Here is a 27037-nt window from a genome sequence, read left to right as displayed (position 1 = left end):
ATATATATTTTTATTATATTTATTTAGTTTTTCTTAAATCTAATTTAAAGTTTGGATTCTCTGGTTGTGGCATATAAGTTTTCGCCCCAAGTCTATTACTTTTAATTTTATTTTGACTCTTCTATAATGATCTCATGGTGGAACTTTCCATCTTCTTGCTTACTTGGTCTCTTCTTCCTTTAGTCTTCTATCTTCTATTTCTTAATTTATATTATTTTTCTTATGTTTTTCTTAAGAGTTGGGCAGCAAGGAGCAAACAAGGAGGATTCTTTTATTCTTATATATTTTTATTATATTTATTTAGTTTATTCTTAAATATAATTTAAAGTTTGGATTCTCGGGTTGTGGCGTATAAGTTTCCGCCCCAAGTCTATTACATTTAATTTTATTTTGACTCTTCTATAATGATCTCATGGAACTTTAACCTTCTTTATTTCCTGTTCTCTTCTTCCTTTAGTCTTCTATCTTCTACTTTTATTTATATTATTTTGTTTTTCTTAAAAGATGGACAAGCAAGGAGGATTCTTTTATTCTTCTATATTTTTATTATATTTATTTAGTTTTTCTTAAATCTAATTTAAAGTTTGGATTCTCGGGTTGTGGCGTATAAGTTTCCGCCCCAAGTCTATTACTTTTAATTTTATTTTGACTCTTCTATAATGATCTCATGGAACTTTAACCTTCTTTATTTCTTGTTCTCTTCTTCCTTTAGTCTTCTATCTTCTATTTTTTTATTTATGTTATTTTGTTTTTCTTAAAAGTTGGACCAGCAAGGAGGATTTTTTTATTCTTATATATTTTTATTATATTTATTTAGTTTTTCTTAAATCTAATTTAAAGTTTGGATTCTCGGGTTGTGGCGTATAAGTTTCCGCCCCAAGTCTATTACTTTTAATTTTATTTTGACTCTTCTATAATGATCTCATGGAACTTTAACCTTCTTTATTTCTTGTTCTCTTCTTCCTTTAGTCTTCTATCTTCTATTTTTTTATTTATGTTATTTTGTTTTTCTTAAGAGTTGGACAAGCAAGGAGGATTCTTTTATTCTTATATATTTTTATTATATTTATTTAGTTTTTCTTAAATCTAATTTAAAGTTTGGATTCTCGGGTTGTGGCGTATAAGTTTCCGCCCCAAGTCTATTACTTTTAATTTTATTTTGACTGTTTTTTTCATGATCTCATTTGTGGAACTTCTTCTTCCTTCTTCCGTTCTTCTTCTCTTCTTCCTTTAGTCTTCTATCTTCTATTTTTTTATTTATATTATTTTGCTTTTGTTTTTCTTAAGAGTTGGACAAGCATGGAGGATTTTTTCATTCATATATATTTTTATTATATTTATTTAGTTTTTCTTAAATCTAATTTAAAGTTTGGATTCTCTGGTTGTGGCATATAAGTTTTCGCCCCAAGTCTATTACTTTTAATTTTATTTTGACTCTTCTATAATGATCTCATGGTGGAACTTTCCATCTTCTTGCTTACTTGGTCTCTTCTTCCTTTAGTCTTCTATCTTCTATTTCTTAATTTATATTATTTTTCTTATGTTTTTCTTAAGAGTTGGGCAGCAAGGAGCAAACAAGGAGGATTCTTTTATTCTTATATATTTTTATTATATTTATTTAGTTTATTCTTAAATATAATTTAAAGTTTGGATTCTCGGGTTGTGGCGTATAAGTTTCCGCCCCAAGTCTATTACATTTAATTTTATTTTGACTCTTCTATAATGATCTCATGGAACTTTAACCTTCTTTATTTCCTGTTCTCTTCTTCCTTTAGTCTTCTATCTTCTACTTTTATTTATATTATTTTGTTTTTCTTAAAAGATGGACAAGCAAGGAGGATTCTTTTATTCTTCTATATTTTTATTATATTTATTTAGTTTTTCTTAAATCTAATTTAAAGTTTGGATTCTCGGGTTGTGGCGTATAAGTTTCCGCCCCAAGTCTATTACTTTTAATTTTATTTTGACTCTTCTATAATGATCTCATGGAACTTTAACCTTCTTTATTTCTTGTTCTCTTCTTCCTTTAGTCTTCTATCTTCTATTTTTTTATTTATGTTATTTTGTTTTTCTTAAAAGTTGGACCAGCAAGGAGGATTTTTTTATTCTTATATATTTTTATTATATTTATTTAGTTTTTCTTAAATCTAATTTAAAGTTTGGATTCTCGGGTTGTGGCGTATAAGTTTCCGCCCCAAGTCTATTACTTTTAATTTTATTTTGACTCTTCTATAATGATCTCATGGAACTTTAACCTTCTTTATTTCCTGTTCTCTTCTTCCTTTAGTCTTCTATCTTCTATTTTTTTATTTATATTATTTTGTTTTTCTTAAACGTTGGACAAGCAAGGAGGATTTTTTTATTCTTATATATTTTTATTATATTTATTTAGTTTTTCTTAAATCTAATTTAAAGTTTGGATTCTCTGGTTGTGGCGTATAAGTTTCCGCCCCAAGTCTATTACTTTTAATTTTATTTTGACTCTTCTATAATGATCTCATGGAACTTCAAACTTCTTCATTTCCTGTTCTCTTCTTCCTTTAGTCTTCTATCTTCTATTTTTTTTTTTATATTTTGTTTTTCTTAAAAGTTGGACAAACAAGGAGGATTTTTTTATTCTTATATATTTTTATTATATTTATTTAGTTTTTCTTAAATCTAATTTAAAGTTTGGATTCTCGGGTTGTGGCGTATAAGTTTCCGCCCCAAGTCTATTACTTTTAATTTTATTTTGACTCTTTTTTTCATGATCTCATTTGTGGAACTTCTTCTTCCTTCTTCCGTCCTTCTTCTCTTCTTCCTTTAGTCTTCTATCTTCTATTTTTTTATTTATATTATTTTGCTTTTGTTTTTCTTAAGAGTTGGACAAGCAAGGAGGATTCTTTTATTCTTATATATTTTTATTATATTTATTTAGTTTTTCTTAAATCTAATTTAAAGTTTGGATTCACGGGTTGTTCCATATAAGTTTCCGCCATAAGTCTATTACTTTTAATTTTATTTTGACTCTTTTTTTCATGATCTCATTTGTGGAACTTCTTCTTCCTTCTTCCGTCCTTCTTCTCTTCTTCCTTTAGTCTTCTATCTTCTATCTTCTATTTTTTTATTTATATTATTTTGCTTTTGTTTTTCTTAAGAGTTGGACAAGCATGGAGGATTTTTTCGTTCTTATATATTTTTATTATATTTATTTAGTTTTTCTTAAATCTAATTTAAAGTTTGGATTCTCTGGTTGTGGCGTATAAGTTTCCGCCCCAAGTCTATTACTTTTAATTTTATTTTGACTCTTCTATAATCATCTCAAGAAACTTTAACCTTCTTTATTTCCTGTTCTCTTCTTCCTTTAGTCTTCTATCTTCTATTTTTTTATTTATATGATTTTGTTTTTCATAAAACTTGGACAAGCAAGGAGGATTCTTTTATTCTTATATATTTTTATTATATTTATTTAGTTTTTCTTAAATCTAATTTAAAGTTTGGATTCTCGGGTTGTGGCGTATAAGTTTCCGCCCCAAGTCTATTACTTTTAATTTTATTTTGACTCTTCTATAATGATCTCATTGAACTTTAACCTTCTTTATTGCCTGTTCTCTTCTTCATTTAGTCTTCTATCTTCTATTTTTTTATTTATATTATTTTGTTTTTCTTAAAAGATGGACAAGCAAGGAGGATTTTTTTATTCGTATATATTTTTATTATATTTATTTAGTTTAAAATCTAATTTAAAGTTTGGACTGTCTGGTTGTGGCGTATAAGTTTCCGCCCCAAGTCTATTACTTTTAATTTTATTTTGACTCTTCTATAATGATCTCATGGAACTTCAAACTTCTTCATTTCCTGTTCTCTTCTTCCTTTAGTCTTCTATCTTCTATTTTCTTATTTATATTTTGTTTTTCTTAAAAGTTTTCTAAAAAAGTTCTTAAAAGTATCTCGGCTTACATCAAAGCCAAAGCAAAAGCCGACATAAAGGTGGTGGATATTACAAAATTCAAATATTCTTACACCAGGCACACGTCATCTTTCAAAATACGTGTGCCCTTGCAGATGTTCAAGACGATCTGTTCCGCCAGCTTTTGGCCAGAGAACATTTTCGTCCAAGAACATCAGCCAAGTACGGTGAAAAAAAAGATAACCAAACCTGTGGGTGTAAAACTCCCACATGTTAAGGCCACTGATCAACCTTCCACCTCTTCTTCCTCAATCCCAAAAAACTAATGTCTTCATTAACACTTACCTATCAGAATACAAGAGGGTTACGTAGTAAACTTCCCAAACTGTATTCTGATAGTTCTTTTTTTGCATCCCATATTATTGTATTTACAGAAACTTGGTTAAAGCCGGAGATCTTAAGCTCCGAAGTTTTTCCTAGTAGGTACACCACTTTTAGATGTGATAGAACCTTGCGAAGGGGAGGAGGAGTGCTAATTTCTGTAGACTCCAAATTCGCTTCTGAAGAGGTAAAATCACAAGAGTTTGGTGACATTGAATTTCTTTGCATCAAAATCACTTTGTCCGATCAATCTTTGTATGTTACCTGTTCGTACATACCACCTTCGTCCGAACCGCCAACATACTGGCAACATTTGTCCGCTATTCGTTTGGTTTTCGACCGTCTGTCTGATGGTGACCAGCTGATAGCTCTGGGTGACTTTAATATCCCAGAACTTATGTGGTCCAATGTTGATAATTCACCGTCTTTACAGCTTAACTCCCACCATGTCTTCCCTGAGGGCATGTTTGACATGTCACTCGGGCAAATTAACCACGTCAGAAATTCTTTAGGTCGGCTTTTGGACTTATGCTTCGTTTCTGATCCTGATGGAATTACTCTTTCCAGAACTTTGCCCCTTTCTGACCCTGAGGATCCATATCATCCCACTCTTGAGGTTTCAATCGAAAATAACTACTTTTTTGACCTTAAGTCTACAGTTAAATCCCAGAAAGTTCGTTTCTTTCGTAAGGCTGACTTTATGAAATTAAATAAGTTAATTTTGGAATCTGATTGGTCTGATTTACTGGCATGCGAGGATATAAACATTGCATTACAAAAATTTTATTACACTTTGAACATATTTTTCGACGTTTGCGTGCCGTGGAAATATCCGTCCGCTTCAACGAATCCGCCTTGGTATACAAGGCACCTTATAAATTTAAAGAATAGTATGAGTAGACTATTAAACAAACATAGATTATCTGGCTGTACAGTTAGTTATTCAAGATACTTAGTAGCTCGGTCTAATTTCACCGTGCATAACGCAGAATGTTATAGGAGTTATATTCGCCGCTGCAGGATTCAGTTTACTCAGGATCCGAAGCAGTTTTATAACTTCGTAAACACTAAGCGTAAACATGTATCTTTTCCCCCACTGCTTACGTTTGAGAACTCTTCTGCGAACACCGATCAGGCGATGGCCGATCTCTTTGCACAGTTTTTTCAAACTACCTATTCACCTAGCAGCAGTTTAGCTCAGCCTTACACTTATAATATCCAATCAGCCAACCCACAGTGGTCGGGCTTGTATGGAACCGCGGCCATAACTACTTCTAGGTGTGCTATCGCTATGAAACTTTCACCACAAATCTAGAAAAGTATTATAAATATATTATAAAAAAAAATTACCAGATCGTACCACTATATCCTATAGCTTCCATATAACTGATTGATCGGAAATGCCGTAACTTTGGTGTTTTTTAAGTTAGAGGATTGAGACTTTCCACACATGGTATATTTGACCAAAATATCTTATGTATAAAATTTCATAAGGATCGGCCGACTATATCCTATAGCTGCCATATAACTAATTGATCGGAAATGTCGTAACTTTGGTGTTTTTTAAGTTAGAGAGTTGGGACTCTCCAAAGATGTTATATTTGGTCAAAATATCTAATCTACAAAATTTCATAAGGATCGGGTGACTATATCCTATAGCTGCCATATAACTGAACCATCGACAGTGGTTGGGCTTGTATGGTGCCGCGCCAAAAATATTTCTAGTGGCGATATCGCAATGAAATTTTTTCCAAAAATCTATAAAAGTATTCTAAACACACTGTAAAAAAAACGTATCGTATAGCTTCCATACAAACCAATGGCGCGATTTTTCATAAAATTATTTTTTTTCCAATACTAAAATTAAATATTTGACCTTTAAATACAAGCATTAAATTGTAATCCCTAAGAAGTTTTACGTAACTATTAAGTTGAGGGAAGTCTTACTATTAAAAAAACAAACTAAATATTGATGTTTACTTATATTTGTATAAAGAAAGAGTTATAAGACTTCATCAACATAAAATTCTGTAAGCCCTATTCGCTGCACCCTACATTAAAAGCATATAAACGTGAGAAAACACACTTATAAGAAGAACTTAATAAAGTTTAAAGCAATGGAATAAACAAAATATAAATCAAAACTATTATATGCAAATCTATTAATAAACACAAACTCAAAGGACGAAGGACAAAGCAACAGAACAACAACCCCACAAGCGAAAATAAATTTTTGTAGTGCAAAACTGACCCTGAAAAAGTTAAGAGGGTGTTCGAATTTTCACGATTGTAAGCACATCTGCAAATTTCTGCAGATGACTTAAACACTTTTATTAAGTAAAAACTCTGATTAATACAATGAACATAATATCTATGGGGGAATCGGGGGGGAACACAACTAAAACTTTAGGTAAACATAAAAAATACGTTCACAAAATACACAAAAAATATTAAATCAAATTTGTTAATTTCACTAAAAAATTTGTTGGATTTATTTAATTCTTAATATATACATTTAAAGTAAATACCTTCAACTTCAAAATGCATTTTGAATAATGAAAATCGGATCACTATGACAAACGTTTGACCACTTTGAATCGCAATTTTGTTTTGTAAAAATTCTTGCTTAGTACAGCTGCACTTCAAAAATGTACACATGATTACGCTTTGCATTCAATTTTTAGAAAGTCCCGTTAGATTTCCAGACAAAACCAGTTTGCCATCAAGAAGTTTGAACATTTTAGAGACAATTTGCGTGCAATTTTTTTCTATTCTTTGTTATCACTTTTTTTGATTTTTGGCCTCTTGTGGAACCACTGTGCAACCTTATATTTTGCCCATCTTTCGATCAAAGTGGTGTGTTATCGGATCTTCTTAAGATTAAGCCCGTGTATTCGCCAGGCCCTGATGGAGTACCAGGCTGTGTTCTGAAGTACTGCGCCGAGGCACTGTGCAAACCGCTTGTTAAACTCTTTAATCTATCGCTGGAAACTTCGATCTTTCCCCTTATGTGGAAGGAATCCTTCATTATTCCGCTGCATAAAAAAGGGAAAAAATCCGACGCTGCTAATTATAGAGGCATCTCTAAATTGTCAGCAATTCCAAAGCTTTTTGAAAAACTTATCACTCCACATTTGCAACACCTATGTAGTTCAATAATAACTCCGTGCCAGTACCACTACCAACTTATTGGAGCTAACATCTTTTATCACGGATGGCTTCCGGAATGGCTTACAAACAGACGTCATATACACTGACTTCAGTAAAGCATTTGACTCTGTTAACCATTCGCTTCTTATAAGTAAACTCAGTCTTTTGGGATTCCCAACTGATCTTCTTATGTGGATTTCGAGCTACTTATCAGGGAGAACCCAACGTGTTTTCTTTAAAGATGTTACCTCGCGTTTAGTCCGCGCCACATCGGGGGTGCCCCAAGGAAGCCATCTTGGACCCCTACTCTTTACTTTGTTTATTAACGACTTGCCCCTTGCCTTAACTAATTCACTTGTACTTATGTACGCTGATGACGTTAAGCTATGCCTTCAGTATAAATTCACTAGCGCCCAGTCTAGACTTCAATCCGATTTGGATAAACTTCAAAATTGGTGTTTAGCAAATAACCTAAAGCTTAATGGATCGAAATGTAAACTTATGTCTTTTTACCGATCTAGTCCTCACCAGGCTATGTACTTTCTCTATGGGAACGCCTTAGAACGATTAACTCAGGTTAACGATCTAGGTGTCCTATTAGATTTGAAACTTAAATTTACCGACCATGTATCTACCATGGTTAATAAAGCCATGGGTGTGCTTGGTTTTATCAAAAGATGGTCAAAAGAATTTAATGACCCGTACATAACTAAAACGTTATATACATCACTGGTCCGTCCGATTCTAGAGTATGGATCGTGTGTCTGGAGTCCTCAATATGGAGTACACCAAGATCACATTGAATCTGTACAAAAAAACTTCCTTACTTTTGCTCTTAGGGGACTTAATTGGGATGCAAATCTTTACCTCCCCTCTTATCATAGTAGACTTTTACTAATCAACTTACCATCATTAACAAATCGTAGAACGATGCTGGGTGTCATGTTTCTATATAATCTTATTTATGGAAATATAGACCAGCATTTACTAACACGTTTAAATTTTAACATTCCTAGTAGAAGGACCAGAAACTTTCGTCCTCTACTCCTCAGCCATTGTAGTTCGACATATGCCCAACACGATCCGTTCAGGGTATTATGTTCGGACTACAATGGTCTCTACCACATCTTATCACTTTGCTCTACTAACAATCTTAAATCGCTTATATTAACCGCCTTATCTATGCAACACCCTTCCTCGTAATATCTTTCTCCTATTCCTCGCTTATCTGTCTCGGATCTATTCCCGCGATTCGAGCCGTACGTTACGCGGCAGCGTCCCTCGGTCGGTTGGACGGGAGGTGGGCTGTACGTATGCAGTGGGAACCGCGCAAAAAACAAGGAGGATTTTCTTATTCTTATATATTTTTATTATATTTATTTAGTTTTTCTTAAATCTAATTTAAAGTTTGGATTCTCGGGTTGTTCCATATAAGTTTCCGCCTCAAGTCTATTACTTTTAATTTTATTTTAACTCTTTTTTTTCATGATCTCATTTGTGGAACTTCTTCTTCCTTCTTCCGTTCTTCTTCTCTTCTTCCTTTAGTCTTCTATCTTCTATTTTTTGTTTTATATTATTTTGCTTTTGTTATTCTTAAGAGTTGGACAAGCAAGGAGGATTCTTTTATTCTTATATATTTTTATTATATTTATTTAGTTTTTCTTAAATCTAATTTAAAGTTTGGATTCTCGGGTTGTGGCGTATAAGTTTCCGCCCCAAGTCTATTACTTTTAATTTTATTTTGACTCTTCTATAATGATCTCATGGAACTTTAACCTTCTTTATTTCCTGTTCTCTTCTTCCTTTAGTCTTCTATCTTCTATTTTTTTATTTATATTATTTTGTTTTTCTTAAAAGTTGGACAAGCAAGGAGGATTCTTTTATTCTTATATATTTTTATTATATTTATTTAGTTTTTCTTAAATCTAGTTTAAAGTTTGGATTCTCTGGTTGTGGCGTATAAGTTTCCGCCCCAAGTCTATTACTTTTAATTTTATTTTGACTCTTCTATAATGATCTCATGGAACTTCAAACTTCTTCGTTTCCTGTTCTCTTCTTCCTTTAGTCTTCTATCTTATATTTTTTTTATTTATATTATTTTGTTTTTCTTAAAAGTTGGACAAACAAGGAGGATTTTTTTATTCTTATATATTTTTATTATATTTATTTAGTTTTTCTTAAATCTAATTTAAAGTTTGGATTCTCGGGTTGTTCCATATAAGTTTCCGCCCCAAGTCTATTACTTTTAATTTTATTTTGACTCTTTTTTTTCATGATCTCATTTGTGGAACTTCTTCTTCCTTCTTCCTTTAGTCTTCTATCTTCTATTTTTTATTTTATATTATTTTGCTTTTGTTTTTCTTAAGAGTTGGACAAGCAAGGAGGATTCTTTTATTCTTATAAATTTTTATTATATTTATTTAGTGTTTCTTAAATATAATTTAAAGTTTGGATTCTCTGGTTGTGGCGTATAATTTTCCGCCCCAAGTCTATTACTTTTAATTTTATTTTGACTCTTCTATAATGATCTCATGGAACTTTAACCTTCTTTATTTCCTGTTCTCTTCTTCCTTTAGTCTTCTATCTTCTATTTTTTTATTTATATTATTTTGTTTTTCTTAAAAGTTGGACAAGCAAGGAGGATCCTTTTATTCTTATATATTTTTATTATATTTATTTAGTTTTTCTTAAATCTTATTTAAAGTTTGGATTCTCTGGTTGTGGCGTATAAGTTTCCGCCCCAAGTCTATTACTTTTAATTTTATTTTGACTCTTCTATAATGATCTCATGGAACTTCAAACTTCTTCATTTCCTGTTCTCTTCATCCTTTAGTCTTCTATCTTATATTTTTTTATTTATATTATTTTGTTTTTCTTAAAAGTTGGACAAGCAAGGAGGATTCTCTTATTCTTATATATTTTTATTATATTTATTTAGTTTTTCTTAAATCTAATTTAAAGTTTGGATTCTCTGGTTGTGGCGTATAAGTTTCCGCCCCAAGTCTATTACTTTTAATTTTATTTTGACTCTTCTATAATGATCTCATGGAACTTCAAACTTCTTCATTTCCTGTTCTCTTCTTCCTTTAGTCTTCTATCTTATATTTTTTATTTTATAATATTTTGCTTTTGTTTTTCTTAAGAGTTGGCAAGCAAGGAGGATTCTTTTATTCTTATATATTTTTATTATATTTATTTAGTTTTTCTTAAATCTAATTTAAAGTTTGGATTCTCGGGTTGTTCAATATAAGTTTCCTCCCCAAGTCTATTACTTTTAATTTTATTTTGACTCTTTTTTTTCATAATCTCATTTGTGGAACTTCTTCTTCCTTCTTCCGTTCTTCTTCTCTTCTTCCTTTAGTCTTCTATCTTCTTCTTCTATTTTTTATTTTATATTATTTTGCTTTTGTTTTTCTTAAGAGTTGGACAAGCAAAGAGGATTCTTTTATTCTTATATATTTTTATTATATTTATTTAGTTTTTCTTAAATCTAATTTAAAGTTTGGATTCTCGGGTTGTTCCATATAAGTTTCCGCCCCAAGTCTATTACTTTTAATTTTATTTTGACTCTTTTTTTCATGATCTCATTTGTGGAACTTCTTCTTTCTTCTTCCGTTCTTCTTCTCTTCTTCCTTTAGTCTTCTATCTTCTATTATTTATTTTATATTATTTTGCTTTTGTTTTTCTTAAGAGTTGGACAAGCAAGGAGGATTCTTTTATTCTTATGTATTTTTATTATATTTATTTAGTTTTTCTTAAATCTAATTTAAAGTTTGGATTCTCGGGTTGTTCCATATAAGTTTCCACCCCAAGTCTATTACTTTTAATTTTATTTTGACTCTTTTTTTCATGATCTCATTTGTGGAACTTCTTCTTTCTTCTTCCGTTCTTCTTCTCTTCTTCCTTTAGTCTTCTATCTTCTATTATTTATTTTATATTATTTTGCTTTTGTTTTTCTTAAGAGTTAGACAAGCAAGGAGGATTCTTTTATTCTTATATATTTTTATTATATTTATTTAGTTTTTCTTAAATCTAATTTAAAGTTTGGATTCTCGGGTTGTTCCATATAAGTGTCCGCCGCAAGTCTATTACTTTTAATTTTATTTTGATTCTTCTATAATGATCTTACGGTGGAACTTCCATCTTTCTTTCCACTTCAACCTTCTATTTTTATATTTATATTATTTTGCTTTTGTTCTTATTAAGAACTGGACAAGCAAGGAGGATTCTTTTATTCTTACATATTTTTTATTATATTTATTTAGCTTTTCTTCAATCTAATTTAAAGTTTGGATTCTCGGGTTGTTCCATATAAGTTTCCGCCCCAAGTCTATTACTTTTAATTTTATTTTGACTCTTTTTTTCATGATCTCATTTGTGGAACTTTTTCTTCCTTCTTCCGTTTTTCTTCTCTTCTTCCTTAAGTCTTCTATCTTCTATTTTTTATTTTATATTATTTTGCTTTTGTTTTTCTTAAGAGTTGGACAAGCAAGGAGGATTCTTTTATTCTTATATATTTTTATTATATTTATTTAGTTTTTCTTAAATCTAATTTAAAGTTTGGATTCTCGGGTTGTTCCATACAAGTTTCCGCCCCAAGTCTATTACTTTTAATTTTATTTTGACTCTTCTATAATGATCTTACGGTGGAACTTCCATCTTTCTTTCCACTTCAACCTTCTATTTTTATATTTATATTATTTTGCTTTTGTTCTTATTAAGAACTGGACAAGCAAGGAGGATTCTTTTATTCTTATATATTTTTATTATATTTATTTAGTTTTTCTTAAATCTAATTTAAAGTTTGGATTCTCGGGTTGTTCAATATAAGTTTCCGCCCCAAGTCTATTACTTTTAATTTTATTTTGACTCTTTTTTTTCATAATCTCATTTGTGGAACTTCTTCTTCCGTTCTTCTTCTCTTCTTCCTTTAGTCTTCTATCTTCTATTTTTTATTTTATATTATTTTGCTTTTGTTTTTCTTAAGAGTTGGACAAGCAAGGAGGATTCTTTTATTCTTATATATTTTTATTATATTTATTTAGTTTTTCTTAAATCTAATTTAAAGTTTGGATTCTCGGGTTGTTCCATATAAGTTTCCGCCCCAAGTCTATTACTTTTAATTTTATTTTGACTCTTCTATAATGATCTTACGGTGAAACTTCCATCTTTCTTTCCACTTCAACCTTCTATTTTTATATTTATATTATTTTGCTTTTGTTCTTATTAAGAACTGGACAAGCAAGGAGGATTCTTTTATTCTTACATATTTTTTATTATATTTATTTAGCTTTTCTTCAATCTAATTTAAAGTTTGGATTCTCTGGTTGTTCCATATAAGTTTCCGCCCCAAGTCTATTACTTTTAATTTTATTTTGATATTTTTTTTTTCATGATCTCATTTGTGGAACTTTTTCTTCCTTCTTCCGTTTTTCATCTCTTCTTCTTTAAGTCTTCTATCTTCTATTTTTTATTTTATATTATTTTGCTTTTGTTTTTCTTAAGTGTTGGACAAGCAAGGAGGATTCTTTTATTCTTATATATTTTGATTATATTTATTTAGTTTTTCTTAAATCTAATTTAAAGTTTGGATTCTCGGGTTGTTCCATATAAGTTTCCGCCCCAAGTCTATTACTTTTAATTTTATTTTGACTCTTGTATAATGATCTCACGGTGGAACTTCCACCTTTCTTTCCTCTTCTACCTTCTATTTTTATATTTATATTATTTTGCTTTTGTTCTTATTGAGAACTGGACAAGCAAGGAGGTTTCTTCTATGAATACTTGCATTATTTTAATTTAGATTTTCCTAAATCAAATTTTAATTTTAGTTTCTTGTAAATGCGCGTCCGAAGTATCATCCCAAAACTGTTTCCTTATTATTTTTTATTATTTTTATATTTTTTTTGCTGCCATGAAATTTTTTGAAAAAGTGAATTAAATTTTAGAAAATTTGAGAAATAGTTCCAGTCTATAAAAAAACCAATTTGTTTGATAATGTTTGTGGCTCTGGGAAATTAATGATATTTATTTTGTATTATACAACAGTGGTACTACAACTGGCAGAACGCCGCCAGCCCAAGCAAGGAGGTTTCTTCTATGAATACTTGCATTATTTTAATTTAGATTTTCCTAAATCAAATTTTAATTTTAGTTTCTTGTAAATGCGCGTCCGAAGTATCATCCCAAAACTGTTTCCTTATTATTTTTTATTATTTTTATATTTTTTTTGCTGCCATGAAATTTTTTGAAAAAGTGAATTAAATTTTAGAAAATTTGAGAAATAGTTCCAGTCTATAAAAAAACCAATTTGTTTGATAATGTTTGTGGCTCTGGGAAATTAATGATATTTATTTTGTATTATACAACAGTGGTACTACAACTGGCAGAACGCCGCCAGCCCGATTTCAGTGGTAAAGGGTCGAAATCCGAATCGGGCTCAACCAGAGAAATCTCAATTTAATCAGCCAAAGCCCGCGATAATTGCCGCCAGCGAGCACCTGCATCAGCCCACAAATTTCAACAAATATATATGCTTTTACGTACTCATAAATGTAATTGAACGTATAGATGGCAAGGACCTTCCTCGATATGGTAATACAATGCAAATTAAACGGCTCACTTTTGTTCGTGCTGTGCTCTTGCAAGATGGTGAACTTTTACAATTTTCCGAGAGCTTTTCGCTTTATTACAAAAACCATTCAATAGAAAAAATATTATGCAAGTAGTGTATCCACAGATACACTTAATGTATCTGCAAATACCCTAGATAACGAATCCTCCATAAAACCAGTATACCCTGCCATACCTATCAAATCATTTATAAACAACATTCCATAGCCTACTATGGGAATAATTCAAATATTTATTTAGACATAAACCATTCACACGCCTTTATCGACGACAGTAGACGTAAACATTAAACCCCTTTTGCTCCAAATTCATAAACAAGTGTCCATCCTGGGAACCTACATGTCAGCATAAAACTCTGACCAATCAAAACTATTCAACCAAAGTCCATCTATGCTGCCAGCGTCGCTGTCACCGATAAAAGCTATAGTTATAAGAAAATTGAAATTGTAAAATCAGTTTATAATCAACGATCAATCCAATAGGATATCTTTAAAACTCATTCTTGAATTTAATAATAAAATTTATAAAATAAAAATCATAATTTCTATTTTTTTATTTTAAATCGGGAATTAAAACATATAATTGGCGCAGTCGGTAGGATACAATTATCCTCGCGTGTTTTAAGTATCGAACTAAATACATCGCGAATTTATTGTATCCGCAAAACGAATCTATAAACAAATCACGAATGAGAATTTCTAGTGTGAAGTGCAACAAACATTACATAAAAAAAAAATTTTAATACCAGGGAACACAGCATTAGTCAAATCACGAATGAGGATTTCTAATGTCTATTTGAAATAAACAAATGAAATAAAATTATTAACATAATCAAGACAATTTAAAAAATAAAAACATATATATACCAAATTAAATAAATAAACTTTAAAATGCAATCTGAACAAGCATCCACATCAGCTGCAGCAAGGCACATCCTGTCTGACAGCAATATGAATCATTTCTTCATGCAACTAAAGCAAATTGACAAATTTTATGGTGATACAATGTATTTAGCACTATTTATAAAAAGTGTTGATAACTTGATTACCCAATACAAAACAACATTGTCTACTCAGAATGAAATCATTTAAGGAGCTATCCTAAACCTCATCGTTGGACCTGCACGTACAATTCTTCTTAGGAATTCAACCCAGGACTGGAATGAATTAAAAACCTTACTCATCAGTGAATTCAACTCATCAAAACCCCCACATCTCATGATCATGGATTTACATAAAATTAAATATCAAAATAGTTTAAGTTTATTGATGAATTAGATAAACAGACAAGCAAAATTTGTAATAAGTTAAGTCTGAAAAATAATGCAGCAAACACTGTTATATTTTCGAGAGTATTAGGTGATCATATAGCAGAAGTAATTCGTGAAAAATTACCATTACGAGTGTACATATCTATATGCAAATACGATAAAATATTTCAGACACAAGCCTCGGAAGAAACACAACAGCAATAAAAATAAAAATTTATAATAGAGTCTATTGAGAATAGATGCATTTGCCTTATTGACACTGGTTCCAGTATAAGTTTAATAAATGTAGTTTTTTTAAAATATCCAATTAAAGAGAATAATATAAAAGTTGAAACAGTAGGAAATTCAGTCACTTTGAATAAATCCATTGAATTTATAATTCCGAAATTATTTAAATCTAAACAAAAATTTTTTGTCAAAGAATTTTCCAATCATTACGATTTTCTTTTAGGACGTAATATTTTAAACCTTACATCAGCCCAAATAGATTTTGGAAAGAATACTGTTAAACTAAATAATTACGAGTTTCCAATGATCAATATAATAAAGGAACATAACAAAAATAATACAAACATGTTAGAGGATGAAGAACACATTTACGCATTGGAAACGGAATTAAAAACTAGTTATATTCGAGATGATAATCTCAACAGTGAGGAAAAATCGGCACTCTAATGTCCAAATTCTTTGATATTCAGTATCATGAGGGTGATAATTTGATCTTCACAAATGAAATCAAACATAAAATAAAAACTAAACATGAAGATCCCATATATAGAAGACCATATACTTATCCCTATTTATGACAATGAAGTAGAAAACCAAATAGCAGATATGATTAAACAAGGTATTGTCCGCAAATCTAAATCTCCTTATTGTAGTCCTATAGTAATAGTACCCAAGAAAATGGATGCATCGGGCATTCCAAAATTTCGTATGGCTATTGATTACAGAGGACTTGACGAGATAACTATTGACGATAAATTCCCCATCCCCAATATGGATGAAATACTAGATAAGTTAGGAAAATGTCAATATTTTACAACGTTAGATCTGGCAAAGGGATTCCATCAAATTGAAATGGACCCAAGATCAATTCAAAAAACAGCATTTTCCACCAAGAAAGGACACTATGAATATACTAGAATGCCTTTCGGTCTAAAAAATGCTCCTGCTACATTCCAGCGATGTATGAATAATATTCTTCATGATATAATAGGAACTCATTGCCTAGTATATTTAGATGATATTATTATATTTTCAACCACCTTACAAGAACATATTCAGTCCCTTCAAAAAGTCTTCGTCCGAATTAGAAAATCCAATCTTAAACTTCAATTAGATAAATGTGAATTCATGAACAGAGAAACAGAATTTTTAGGCCATATAATTACTACTGAAGGAATTAAAACAAACCCAAATAAAATTCAAGCTATTCACGATTTTAAAATTCCAAGTACTCCTAAACAAATTAAATCATTTATTGGTCTTTGTGGATTTTACCGAAAGTTTGTTAGAGAATTTGCAAAAATAGCTAAACCAATGACCCAGTGCCTTAAGAAGGGTTCAAAAATTAATGTCAAAGATAATAATTACGTTGAAGCATTTGAAAAATTAAAAACACTAATTACAAATGATCCAATCCTTAGATATCCAGATTTTGAAAAAACATTTGAATTAACGGCTGATTCTAGTAATTATGCTTTAGGAGCTGTCCTAGCTCAAGAAGGTAGACCAGTTTGCTACGCAAGTAGAACATTAAATGATCATGAAATAAATTATTCAACTATCGAAAAAGAGTTATTAGCCGTAGTCTGGGCAACTAAGTACTTCCGACCCTATCTATTTGGAAGAAAATTTAAAATTACATCCGATCATAAACCACTAGTTTGGTTACACAATATTAAAGAACCTAATATGAAATTGCAAAAATGGAAAATATATCTTAGTCAATATGATTGTGGTGTGAATTACATTAAAGGAAAGGAAAATTATGTAGCAGACGCCTTATCTAGGCTACCTAAAAAAGAATCAAATAATGAACAACTAGAAGAAACATTTCAAAACGAAGATAATTTACAAAGCACAGGAGCTACTATACATAGCGCCCAAGAAGATAATGGCAATTGTATTCAGATTACAGAGCGTCCAATTAATGTTTTCAGTCACCAATTAATATTTGAAAAGGGAAATGAAGATAGTAATGAATTAGTCCGGTATTTTAATAAATCAATTAATACAATAAAATATAGTAACATGACGGAACGTACAGCAAAAGATATTATTCTTAAATTTGTATGTGGACACAATTTTGTAATGTACATAAATAATGACGAAGATTTCGCAATATTTCAAAGGGCTTTCATGGAATTAATTAAACCAAATTTGGGAACAAAATTAATGAAAACATCAGTAATACTTCCTAATATATCTACCTACGCAGATTTTCACGAGAAAGTAATTAATATTCATGAGAAAACTATTCATCAAGGTATTAAAAAAACATATGAAGATTTTAAAGCTAAATACTATTTTCCAGATGCACAAAAATTAATCCAAAATATAATTAATAAATGCGATATTTGTAATTTATGCAAGGCAGAACATAGAAAAGTAGCATTAACATTTGAAAAAACCCCTGAAAGTAAAAATATCCGTGAAAAATATGTAATTGACTATTATTTTATTGATCAAAGAAAATTTTGTAATGGTCACCTGTGCTGCCCATTCGAGTTTCAAAAAAAATTAGATTAGAATAACGTCTAATCTTAACGAAACTCTCCACTTTTATCGATAGGTGTTAGCAATTTTTTTTTTGTTTTATTCATTCCTAATGTGCATACTAGGCGTTAGTACTTACCTTGACATTAGCCCTAGCAGCTTATTAGGTGCCTTCAAAAGTCTTTTTCTTTTTTGAGCTGTCAAACTAAGCAGACGCACACCTTAGTACCAGCTACAACATATACATAAATCAAGTGGGTGAAACACGTGCAAAGTGATCACAACAAAATAAAACAAATTAAATCTGAAAAATCCCCACACATCATTGGAAAAATAAGTAAAGCAACGACATCAGTAAAGTCGCAAACAAACCTAGCCTGGGATCAGGTAATGATTTTCAAGCTCGCCAGCCGAATTTTTATCTCAACCTTGTTTCCATAAGGCGTCTTCTATGGCCGAAAATCCACGAGAGTCCCACCCGCACCACCTGGATTCCATACCTGGATCATTACACATAGTTTTTATCAGGATGAGTAACCCTATCAAAGATAAAAAAAAAAAACACCCACTTAGTCTATCCCGTCTACCTTTATTCGCAAATCAATACTGATACACCGGATAGGAGAAATTTCGGATATCACCTATAAATATAAAACGATATCAAAGTATACAATAGCGAACGAGAGTCGCCTTCCAATCGTTTATTACATTTCGGTTGTTGTTCACAAACACAAAAATTAAATTACATTAAAATATTATGAACTTATATTGAACTAGAAATTGAAAAAAAAATTAGATGTAAAAGAAATGAATACGAAAGAAATTATAGATATAGAAAAATAATAGTCATAATTATATTCAATTACATTAAAATAGTATGAACTTATATTGAACTAGAAATTTAGAGAAAAAAAAAAAATATATATATATAGTGAAAAGAAATTATGAATTCTATTAAAGTACATTAAATTCTACGAACTCGAATTGAACTAAAGAAAAACAAAAATGTAAATAAGGAAAGGCATGCAAAAAGAGAAATAATGTAGTTGTAAGATATATTTAAGAAATTCAACCTCTCAACTAATCAGCCCAACCTCTACGAGACTCCAACATGAAGGCCTTCATCGAGGATCATCACATTGGGGTGAGTGAACAAAAAAAAAAATAAAACCTAAAAGATAACTAACTACCTAAAAGAGAAAATTTTAAAAGATAACTAAATGCCTAAAAGAGAAAAATTTTAAAAGATCAGAATGTGTAGGAGGTTAAAAATTCTAAGAACTGGTTTGTAAGATTTAAAAGAAAAAAAAAAAAAAAAAAAAAATGTATATGAAAAAAAGAAAACAAATTACCTATCAATCGAGCAATTATGCTATTCTGCCATGCTCATATCAATAACCACTAATAATCTCTGCCAAGCCGATAAGCTTGCAGACAGCAGGTGCTTGTTTGTTTTGCTTTCGTCATTTGTTTTTTTTTGCTAGCCTAAACCTTCAAGTGCATGCGAACTCAAATAGAGCAACTTAGCAACTTAAAATTTGTTGTCAATTTTAAATCTCAAATAATGAATGAGGTCCATCTTATTATTATTATTATTATACTATATTATTAAGATAGGTTTTAGCCAATAATGTTAATTAACCCAAAATTCTAAGATCATACCTGAATTGAACATGAAATTACTTCTCTTTTATTATTGTAAGCTCCTAAAGTTAAGCTGAAGTTTGTGAAAATATATTACTTTAAAAAAAATAGAAGTATGAGGGAGTAAGTCAGTATTTCCGTGACCTTGGAAATGTGAGTAGAAATGATAATTGGGGTCTTAACAACAATTCTCTTAAGACTAAGGTAGGGTGGGTAGTGAAACCGTGTCCGAGTTCTAACATCATTGTCGGCACATTTTTTTTTCTTTTTCTCTGTTGTGATTTCTTTCCTCCTTGTTATCATGCAATTCCTAAGCTTATCTTCTCGGGGGCAATGACCCCAAGTTTTCTGGTTTTTTTTTTTTGTGCGTTCTCCACGATCAAGTGGAAATTTAGTTTCAGTAGGGACTCTTTAATGATTCTTGTAGTGATCAAATTTACTGATATTAGCAAAACCCAGCCCATCTCCCGAAAGAGCTACACTTAATAAGGGTCCCGTTGCTAGTATCTAGTAAATTATGCAGTAGCTGGATTTGCCTATTATGGCAGCCCGAGAAAAACTTTGATACAGCTATGCAGGAGGTTACAAAGAATTTGGCGCCCATACGGTGAGGCACGGTGAAAAGGATTCGTAATAGATTCAATAACCGTCGGCCCGTGGAAGAGTAGAACGTTAGAGCCGAAATAACATTTTTTTATTTAGGATTTTGCATTAACAAGCGGAGGCTTATTAATTGCGACCAAAGGAAAGAGGTTAACTTTTCGGAACACTGGTGCAGAATACTGTTGAACATCTAATTCTGAGTACTCATCCACAGTAAACATAATTGCTCGTTTTGCTTTCGTATGAAAATTGGTTGTTAGGATAGAATATCGAAATGGTATACCCTTCTGGAATTTGGGGAGCTTGAATAATCGAACAACCCGACCGAAGAGTAAGGTATATAATCAGGGATATTTTAAAAAGACCGGAGTCAAGCAACAAATATTCATCCAGTGGGTTACATATGTATAAAGGGAATGAATAGAATTGGTTCTGTTATTATGCTAGTATTGGCTGGAATACAGAAACCTATGCGAGAGCGTATTTTTGTCCGTTGATATAAGCGTAGAAGCAAAACCTTTTTGAAGCATTCTAGTGTAACCTAATGTAATTGAAATAGACCAAACATATTAATTAAATAGAGAAAAAAAAAAATAAATAACCTAAAAATTTAGAGGAGGGACAGTTAACAATATGCAGAAAAAGAAAATTAACTACTCACATTTCCAACAAAGGTCAACAAACGGAAACTTTTAAGTAATCAATCTATACAAATATAAAAAAAAATATTAATTTAAAATGCCAATTCAACGTACCCCGGAACAAAGTGGTGCAGAGGCAATACCGAACGTATGCGTTATTTGCGAAAACGTCATGGAAAATACGCAGCCATGTGTAATTACCAATTGCAAGCATATTTTTCATAAATCTTGTATGGAACTGAGATTTCATCCTGACAAGGAGAATGAATGTCCATCATGTTTAGCTAAAGTATTGAAAAAGGATGTACGAGTAGTAGTAGGAAACTGTTCTCCTGGGGCGAAGCCTGGAGAAGAAAAAGAGCGACAGTTAAATCGACCAAACACTAGGTCTGTGGTTAGACAGCTCCAGCTAGAGGAGGGAAATGTAGGTACGTCACAGATTCGGTCTGAGCAGCGATTGAACTGGGCTCAAAGCAACCCAGCAAGCGAGAGTGAAAGAAGCTTAAATACTCGGCCTTTAAATTATGAAATACCAAGGACTAGTCCACAACGGGGAAGATCACAGCGAGGCAGACCTCCAAGGCAATTTCCAAGAAATAATGATAATTGGGTACGACCAAACATAGAACACCTAGTTAGAGAAACAGTAGATAGAATGCTTTCTTCATTGGTACTAAGAAACGGAGTTGAAAATTCGATGGGTCAAGATCAAAGGGACTTCGATGTACCAAGCCCTAGAGCTTTTTCCTCAGGGCATACTAGCAACAAAGTAGCAGATATTATCCAAAAATGGGGAGTTCGGTTCGAAGGAACTGCGGAAGGATTATCTGTTGACGAATTTTTGTATCGAGTTAAAGTGTTAACACGAGAACACCTTAATAATGATTTTGAGGCAATGGCCAAAAATGTTCATCAGCTTTTAACAGGCAAAGCTAGTTCATGGTTCTGGAGATTTCATAAACGAACAGAAACATTTACTTGGAATCAATTTTGCTCTGGGTTACGTGAACAATATAAAGAGAATCGTTCAAAAACAGAACTGCGTGAACAAATTCGAGCTCGAAAACAAAAACCTGGCGAAACATTTGACACATATTACGAAGCTATTTGCAAACTAATGGATAAGCTATCTGTTGAGTTTGAGGAATCAGAATTAATCGAACTAGTCCAGGGAAATTTACTTACTGATATGAAAGATAGATTATTATTTGAAGAAATATACTCCATCGATCATCTAAGACGGCTAGTACAAAGGAGAGAACACTTTTTACAAGAAGCAGGGCGATCTCTTCGCAACGTAACGAAACCGAAAGAGGGAGGACCTTATCGTGTATATGCAGTAGAGGAGATTGAGGAAAATAAATCCGAAAACAACAGCGTAGACATCGCGGCTATACATAGAAATCCGTCTAACATAACTTGTTGGAATTGCGGAGTAACTGGACACTTTTGGCAAGATTGTCTAGGGGATAGACGTATATTTTGTTATGGATGCGGGAAGCCTGACATCTATAAGCCCAATTGTATTTACTGTAAAACCAGTTCGGAAAACCGGAAATCCGGGGCATCTCAAAACAATCGGATGTCCCACCAATAAATAACTCGGAGTTTACAAATTTAAATAGATACACAATTTTAAATAAGAAACTAGAAGAGCGTATCATTACAACTCAAGATAATATACCAGATGCCAAGATAGAAAATGAGGTAGATACTAAGTTTAGGCCATATGAAGAACGTTTGAAAAATTATTATGAAGTTAGAAATAAAATTTTTTCGGAAAATATAATCCCTCGAAAAAGAAATTCGATTCGGATAAAGAAATATTATAAGAACCTTTGTAAGAAACAACATAGATTAATATCTACTATATTTCAAAATAATGCGGATAACCGAAGTTATGCTAGTGTAGAATTTTTAGATTTTACAGAATGGGGGTTACTAGACACCGGAGCAAATATTAGTTGTATTGGAGCTGAGTTAGCAAACCAAGACTTTAGTGGTGTAGGTGGATATAAATCAATAGTATCGCAGGTTAAAACGGCGGATGCTAAACCACATCAAGTTTCAGGCATATTAAAAGTAGCAATGAGATATAAAGGAGAAGAAAAGGAAGTGGAACTCTATGTTATTCCGACAATTGCACAGCGTCTTATTCTCGGAATTGATTTCTGGCGAACGTTTCAATTAGCGCCCGGAATAGTGGGATCCATTGAGCCAGCAGATAGTGGGCAGGACTTTAACACCGCCAAAGAGGATCAATATCCGTTGACTGCCATGGAACTTCAGCAATTAGAAGCAGTGAAAGAAATGTTTCCCAATTTCGAAAAACAAGGTTTGGGGCGAACGTCCTTAATTAAACATCATATAGATACGGGAAATGCGTCTTCTGTTAAACAGAGACATTATCCTATTAGTCCAGCTGTGGAGAAAGTCTTATATACTGAAATTGATCGTATGCTAGAACTTAAAGTGATTGCACCATCTAAAAGTGCATGGAGCTCACCCATTCGAATGGTTATTAAACCAAATAAAGTCCGAATTTGTCTGGACGCTCGAAAATTAAATGAGGTTACTCTGAAAGATGCATACCCACTACAAAGTATTGAGGGAATATTTTCGCGTCTTCCAAAGGCAAATATTATTAGTAAACTGGATCTAAAAGATGCCTATTGGCAAATTGAATTAACCGAGGAAGCTAAACCCTTAACAGCGTTTACAGTGCCAGGTCGAGGATTATTTCAATTCGAAGTTATGCCTTTTGGTCTGTGCAACGCACCGTCAACCATGTGTCGTCTGATGGATGATCTTATTCCACCAGATCTACGATACTGTGTTTTCGGATATTTAGATGATTTGTGTATTGTTACAGATGATTTTCAATCCCATTTAGCAGTCCTTGTACGAATTGCACAGCAATTTCGCAAAGCAAACTTAACGTTAAATGTTAGGAAAAGCCATTTTTGTGTAACAAAAGTTAACTACTTGGGTTACATAATTGGAAATGGAGGAATATCTACGGATCCGGAAAAAATATCCTGTATTCTAAATTGGCCGGCTCCTCGTAACATGAAACAATTAAGAGGTTTCTTAGGAATTTGTAATTGGTACCGTAGGTTCATTGCTAGCTTCGCGGAGTTGTCATTTCCTATGACAGAACTGTTAAAAAAAAGTAGAAAGTTCACCTGGACGAATGAAGCGCAGGAAGCCATGGAAAAATTGAAAGTCCAACTTACTTCCGCACCCGTTTTGCAAAATGCTGACTTTACCAAGAAGTTTTTTCTTCATTGTGACGCTAGTGATTTTGGCATTGGGGCTGTGTTAGTGCAATTATCCGACGAAGGAGAAGAAAGACCGATCGCATACATGTCAAAAAAAATTGTCTAAGGCTCAAAGAAATTATAGTGTAACAGAGCGGGAATGTCTAGCAGTTATTGCAGCCATCGAAAGATTTCGGGGGTATTTAGAAATGCAGCCATTTGAAGTAGTGACCGATCATTCTAGTCTAACATGGCTTATAAAACAACGAAAAAGTGCCACGGGAAGAGTCGCCCGATGGTTTGATAGAATGCAAGGATTTAAATTTACCATTTCTCATCGTAAAGGGAAAGATCATATCGTTCCAGATGCGTTGTCTCGAATGTGTGACGAGTCCATAGACAGTTTAGAGATGATAGGACCCGCAATTGACTTAGACTCACCAGCATTTATGGAGTCAGACTATGTCGAACTTCGATTGAAAGTAGAGCAGAATAAAGATAAACTTCCAGATTTACGTATACACGAAAAATTTGTGTATATCCGAACGGAGCATGCGACTGGTAATCCAGATCAAGAAGCCGATAGTTGGAAACTATGGGTTCCAGAACCATTACGAGCCCAGGCTATTTGGCAAGCTCATAATAGTGTTGTGTCTGCACACGGCGGAATGCAAAAAACTATAGAACGCTTGCGTCGCAATCTCTTTTGGCCAGGGTTATCTAAAGAAGTCAGAGATTACATTCGGAACTGTGAAGTTTGTAAACAGACAAAAGCCCCTAACCAAATATTAAGACCGCCAATGGGAGAACAAAGTATTTCCATACGTCCTTTCCAAAGACTATATATTGATATTCTCGGCCCATATCCCCGTAGTAAAAGAGGCAATACTGGATTATTTATAGTACTTGACCATTTCAGTAGATATCACTGGCTTTGTCCGTTAAAGAAAGCTACTACAGGAATTATTAACACATTTCTAGAAGAGCGAATTTTTTGTGAGTTTGGAGTTCCAGAGTCTATTGTTAGTGACAACGGCTCACAATTCAAAGCAAAAGAATTTGAAGCAATGTTGACTAAGTTTGGAATTCGACACATTTTTACCGCGCTATATTCTCCGCAAAGCAATGCAGCTGAACGAGTTAATCGCTCTTTAATTGCAGCTATTCGTTCCTATCTCAAAAATGATCAAACAGACTGGGATGCGAATTTAACTCGCATTTCGTCCGCTTTACGATCAGCTTTACATCAGTCTCTTGGATGTTCTCCTTATAAAGCTCTTTTTGGTTTCAATATGATTAACCACGCTGAAGATTACCGATTATTAAACAAATTATCACTTCTCGAAGAATCTCCTACAATGGATCGGCAAGAAAAGCTTTTATTGTTACGTCAGGAAATACAAACAAATAGTCGAAAAGCTTATGAACAGAATGTAAAACAGTACAACTTGAGAAGCAAGTTTGTGTCGTTTAAAGAAGGCCAAGAAGTGTTTAAAAGAAATTTCCAGTTGAGCAACTTTAGTCAAAACTACAATAAAAAGTTAGGCCCGTTGTTTTCGAAATGCAGAGTGAAGAAGAAATTGGGAAACGCTTATTATTTGCTAGAAACCCTGAGTGGAAAAGAGCTAGGAACGTATCATGCCAAAGATATAAAATGCTAATTCCAGCTAATCATGTCTCCGGATTACTCGACAGATTATCTGTGGTTGTAATGGTCACCTGTGCTGCCCATTCGAGTTTCAAAAAAAATTAGATTAGAATAACGTCTAATCTTAACGAAACTCTCCACTTTTATCGATAGGTGTTAGCAATTTTTTTTTTGTTTTATTCATTCCTAATGTGCATACTAGGCGTTAGTACTTACCTTGACATTAGCCCTAGCAGCTTATTAGGTGCCTTCAAAAGTCTTTTTCTTTTTTGAGCTGTCAATAAATACATAAATCATATATATACATATACATAAATCAAGTGGGTGAAACACGTGCAAAGTGATCACAACAAAATAAAACAAATTAAATCTGAAAAATCCCCACACATCATTGGAAAAATAAGTAAAGCAACGACATCAGTAAAGTCGCAAACAAACCTAGCCTGGGATCAGGTAATGATTTTCAAGCTCGCCAGCCGAATTTTTATCTCAACCTTGTTTCCATAAGGCGTCTTCTATGGCCGAAAATCCACGAGAGTCCCACCCGCACCACCTGGATTCCATACCTGGATCATTACACATAGTTTTTATCAGGATGAGTAACCCTATCAAAGATAAAAAAAAACACCCACTTAGTCTATCCCGTCTACCTTTATTCGCAAATCAATACTGATACACCGGATAGGAGAAATTTCGGATATCACCTATAAATATAAAACGATATCAAAGTATACAATAGCGAACGAGAGTCGCCTTCCAATCGTTTATTACATTTCGGTTGTTGTTCACAAACACAAAAATTAAATTACATTAAAATATTATGAACTTATATTGAACTAGAAATTTAGAGAAAAAAAAAAAATATATATATATAGTGAAAAGAAATTATGAATTCTATTAAAGTACATTAAATTCTACGAACTCGAATTGAACTAAAGAAAAACAAAAATGTAAATAAGGAAAGGCATGCAAAAAGAGAAATAATGTAGTTGTAAGATATATTTAAGAAATTCAACCTCTCAACTAATCAGCCCAACCTCTACGAGACTCCAACATGAAGGCCTTCATCGAGGATCATCACATTGGGGTGAGTGAACAAAAAAAAAAAATAAAACCTAAAAGATAACTAACTACCTAAAAGAGAAAATTTTAAAAGATAACTAAATGCCTAAAAGAGAAAAATTTTAAAAGATCAGA

At 32.2% G+C, this 27037-nt stretch overlaps 2 long non-coding RNA genes across 2 annotated transcripts; both read left to right on the top strand.

Annotated features, from left to right (window-relative positions):
• Positions 1–18058: 18058 nt before the first annotated feature.
• LOC116654886 lies at positions 18059–18826 on the top strand. Its single transcript, XR_006508002.1, has 2 exons — positions 18059–18431; positions 18487–18826. It is a non-coding gene; the product is annotated as an uncharacterized LOC116654886 (long non-coding RNA).
• A 7325-nt stretch (positions 18827–26151) lies between these two features.
• LOC123258247 lies at positions 26152–26685 on the top strand. The gene is made up of 2 exons (XR_006508003.1): positions 26152–26293; positions 26349–26685. It is a non-coding gene; the product is annotated as an uncharacterized LOC123258247 (long non-coding RNA).
• The last annotated feature ends 352 nt before the right edge of the window (positions 26686–27037 follow it).

This window comes from Drosophila ananassae, assembly GCF_017639315.1.
Source record: "Drosophila ananassae strain 14024-0371.13 chromosome Y unlocalized genomic scaffold, ASM1763931v2 tig00000155, whole genome shotgun sequence".
In the NCBI taxonomy this organism is placed as follows: domain Eukaryota; kingdom Metazoa; phylum Arthropoda; class Insecta; order Diptera; family Drosophilidae; genus Drosophila; species Drosophila ananassae.
The sequence above is the reverse complement of the archived record's forward strand: the minus strand, read 5'-3'. Positions and strand labels throughout refer to the sequence as shown.